Here is a 5,000-nt window from a genome sequence, read left to right as displayed (position 1 = left end):
CACCAAAACTCGCAAGCACAACACTTTAGAGCCGCTTCAAGCTCATAGGGTTACACTAACAGTCCTCATCATGGCTGAATATATTCCGAGAATCTTCGTGAGAAACCCAGCAATCGCATTATTGAAGTGATCCTGTAAAGTATGATAATACTAACAATTTCAGAATTCAATGTCACTACATTTAACTTAGGACTTTGATTTACTACACCGAATTTGCATGTTTTCTTATTGTTATATGAATGATGTAATATGTGAATGTGGTTTGGCAAATATAAAATGCTTGAATGCTCTACACCAATATGATAAAATAATATACACTATGGTAGGAAACGTAGTTTATACTGTACATGGTATAATAGGTATCAGAGCTTTCTGGAAAAAAAAAAATAATAATAATAATGCATCATAAAAGAGGTACTAAGCCAAACTATTTGTATCATGAATGCATATTTCTTCAAAGAACGTATTTCCAAAGGTAATAAAGTTGCATATGTCTAGGAACTGTAAGATAATTGAATATGGTAATCAAAAGGTCCACGAATCCTGTAAACTATTATCTAGATGCTGGATTATACAACTGAACATTCCTCATGTGTGATGTTTCAATTTCAAATGCTAAATTCAATTACATAAAAAAAAAGAATATATACTTGGTTAACATAAGCCTCATGTCTACACATTTGCTTTAAAGCATGTTCATTAATGAGGAAAACACTTATGTTGTCCATAACATGACTGAAAAGGACAGATGAATAACCACTGAATCAGTAGGAGACACACTCAACATCTCTGTGGGTTCTGCACACACAATTCTGGTGGAGAGTTTGGGGCTAAGTAAGCTTTCTGCACAATGAGTCCCTAGGCTGTTGTGCCCAGATCCGCAGCAAACAAGGGTAGATCTTTCAATGGAAATTTTGAACAAGTGAGATGAGGACTCTGAAGCTTTTCTGTGGAGAATTGTGACAGGGGATGAAATATGGCTGTACCATTAGGATCCTGAGGATAAAATTCAAAGTAGTGGCTGCCCAGGGGCGGAAGTGGACCAGTCAAAGCAAAATCAGAGTGTTCAAGAGGAAAGGTCATGGCCACTGTCTTCTGGGATGCAGAGGTAATTTTGATGGTTGCCTTCAAGAGCAAGAAAACAATTACATCTGCTTATTATGAATGCAATTTGAGAAAACTGTTAAGAAAAAAAAACTCAGAAAAACATCCTGGAAAGCTACAACAACGAGTTTCTCTTCCACCACGACAATGCAACCCGCTCACGGTGCTCGGCAATCAGAAGTTGTACTACGAGAATTTCGATGGAAAATCATCTAAAATCCACCTTACAGCCCCAATTTTGCCCATCTGACTTCCTTTTGTTTCCAAACTTTAAAAAATCATTGGAAGGTACCAATTTTCCATCAGTTGAAGATGTAAAAGAGCTGCTCTGACATAAAAATAACAATTAGATCACCTTAAATTAGTAAGGCCATCTAAGCTTAGATAGCCTTAAGGGCTGGTATCAACGTTTTACAGAAGTGTATTGACCTTAACAGAGCATATGTTGAAAAATAAACATCATAACTGAAACCATTTTTTCATACTATTCTTTTTCCAACAAACTTTTTGAAGCCCCTCGTATTTATAAAGTATATGAAAAGTTACAAAAAGAAATTAAAATAAATTGAGACCTTTAAAATTCTCATATGGATAAATAACCATATATATCATCATCATCATCAAGGGGCTAACGCCGACGGGGGCGCATGGCCGCATCCACTCATCACTTCCAGCCACGAGGATCCCTCGAGGCGAGTCTCCAGGCAGGCACACGGCCCATCCCCAATTCCTCACGACAGGTCTCGTCGAGCTGCCCAAGCCATGATCTCCTAGGTCGTCCCACAGGTCTCCACCCAGGGTTGTCTCGCAGAGACAACCTGGTGGGCAGGGTTGTCCACAGGGAGACGAGCTAGGTGGCCATATAGCCTGAGTTGGCGATCCCGGATTATGCAAGTAACAGGTCCCATGCTAGTCTCACGGTGTAACCGCCGGTTGGACACGCAGTCCTCTCAGCTGTACCCCATGATCCGGCCAAGGGACTTGTTACAAAGGCATCAAGGCGAGACTCCAGGTTTCGCTTCCATAGAGCAAAACTGGCAGTATCAAGGCCTTGAAGACATGCAGCTTGGTCCTTCTGCATAGGTACCGACATCTCCAAACGCTCTTGTTGATCGAGTTCATGGCTCCTTTGCCAGACTAATCCGTCTACTGACTTCCTGGTCTGACAACCCAGAGATATCGACTACGCTACCAAGGTATGTAAAACTTTCTGTAACTTCAACGTCCTCTCCACAAGCATGGATCGACTGAACGGGTTCCCTAACAGGCCCCAAAGTCCTGAATCTTGGTCTTGGTCCAGGAGACCTCTAGGCCAAGGGGCTTCGCCTCATTGCTAAATGCATCAAGAGCTGCCACAAGTGACTCCAGGGACTCAGATAGGATGGCAACATCGTCGGCAAAGTCAAGGTCTGAGACCTTAATATTGCCTAGTGTTGCTCCATACTGATTTTGGCTAGTAGCTCTGCCCATTATCCAGTCCATACAAGTGTTGAAAAGTGTTGGTGCAAGGACGCAGCCTTGTCTCACCCCTGAATTAACAGGGAAGAAGTTCGACATACCCCCACCACACTTTACAGCACTTCGGTACCATATAGAGGCTTGCTATCAGGCCAATAATCTGTGTCAGAATTCCCGAGTCTCAGGATCTCCAATAGCAATTCTCGAGGCACCGAGTCAAATGCCTTCTTGACATATGTATATATGTATATATATATATATATATATATATATATATATATATATATATATATATATATATATGTATATACATACACATGTACACATATGGTTTCTATTTACTTTTTTTTAGCTTTACTCAAATAGTGAGGCTGCAAAAAAGTAAACCATCCCTGAATCTGGCATAAACTCTCATGGTACCAAGGAATGAGCTCAAACCTAGACAAAAAATTCTTCTATCTGCAGCAGAACAAGTTCTTGTAAATTATATTACCAGGTCAGTTAAGTGGGCACATCCAGTTACAAAAGCAAATGTACTTAATGCTGTAAAGGCCATCCCACGGGATGAAAGTAAATGAAGTGCATATTTTCCCCATACAGTTAATGGAATAGAACTAAAACAAAAATAGTCCCTTTTCTGATAAAGATATCCCGAGCTAAAAATCCACACACTAGATTCATTAACATGAAAAATGGGTTAAATTTCTTCATTACATTACATTTGTGTAGATGGTTCTATTCCACCACCTATGGCCAAGATATTTCCCTTTGGCTACAGATGTAGGAAAGCATGAGAAAGGATATATTACATATTATATTCTTAATGAATACCTCGGCAATGATTTCAATGACTGGCTCCCTCTATCCACAACACAACACATACACATGCATATATGTGTATGTGTATATTTTACTTGGTATATCCTGGTGGAAGCCAGAGGCATGAGAAGAAGACAACAAAAAGAGAGGGCAAAGTCATTATAAAGGCTGCCATATGAGATAGAAGAAAGACATTAAATGTAAGCTCATTAAATGGAAAGACAGTAAGGAGAAGACTTCTGGAGAGTGGTTTATTGTATTGTAGGACCAAGAAGCAGCCATTATTCACTGAAAAGGCAAGGAAGAAAAGACTTGTAGGGCAGTCACACACACAGGTTTAACTGGAAAAAAAATTACTTTCATTGATGTGAGTAGACCTGTATCGGTTAGAAGAAAAGGTGAGGAATACCTTCCTGAATGCCTGAATCACACAGTTAAGTATGGTGGTGGTGGCATCATGGTCTGGGGCTGCATTCCTAGCAAAGATGTTGGTCGATTGATTGCACAAAATCAATGGAACAGTTAACGGACAGTACTACATTAAAATCTTAAAATACTGTGCAGTTCCATCTCTATTCCACTGTTTTGGGGATGATGGAGCGGTATTCGAACAGAACAATGCTCCCTGCCACTCTGCAAAGATTAATAAGACCTGGATGGCCAAAAACAAACTGACAGTTTTGGAATTGCCTGGTAATAGTCGTGATATGAACTCAATCAAGCATATTTGAAACTATATTACAAAGAATATAAGGTCTGCAGCATTTAAAAAGAATGATGACCTATGGGAGTGAGTAAGCAAAGAGTGGAACATTGCTATTGACTATATAACTAAGCTGTATGAGTGTACATAGGATATAAATGCTCCAACTGACATATTCAATCATCCAGTTTATGTCTGTGGCTATAAATTCATCAATGATTCTGAAAATATGTGACTTTCTTAAATGAAACCAAGGTAAATGCTCTACCGGGAAGAGCGGCTGGTTTATTTTGGCCAGTAGTGTGTATGTATGTATATGTATATGTATATGTATATATATATATATATATATATATATATATATATATAAATTCATAAGTACATATGTACATATATGTATACATACATATCTATGTACATGTATATATACATATATATGTACATGTATGTATATATACATATATGTGTACATATATGTATATATACATATATATGTACCTATACTTATATAGGTACATATATATATAAGAGGAGCAGCGTCGCCGAGAGGAGGTGATGGGGACCTTCCCCGTCAACGTCGTGTCCCACCAGATCGGCAGAATCATCGGTAAGGGCTGTTTCCGCATCAGTTACATCGCCTCGAGGTACAGCGTCAAGATCCAGCTCCCTGAGCGGAACAAGAAAGGCAGCGCGGTCTTGGTCACGGGCCTGAAGGAGGACGCCCAGGTTCCCGCCGCCGCGCTCGAGCTCATGGCCAACCGCAAGCTGTTGCCCGAGCACATCCTGGTGCCGCTCCGGATCAGTCGCGAGGACAACCTCATCGTGCTCGGCCCTGAGGGCTGCAGGGCCGCCAGGATCGAGCGGGAATTCGGCGTCAGGCTTATAAGGCCCGTCATCAGCATGCCCCTGATGGTCG

Source organism: Penaeus monodon, chromosome 14 (genome assembly GCF_015228065.2).
Source record: "Penaeus monodon isolate SGIC_2016 chromosome 14, NSTDA_Pmon_1, whole genome shotgun sequence".
NCBI classification, from domain to species: domain Eukaryota; kingdom Metazoa; phylum Arthropoda; class Malacostraca; order Decapoda; family Penaeidae; genus Penaeus; species Penaeus monodon.
This window is presented reverse-complemented; position numbering follows the sequence as displayed.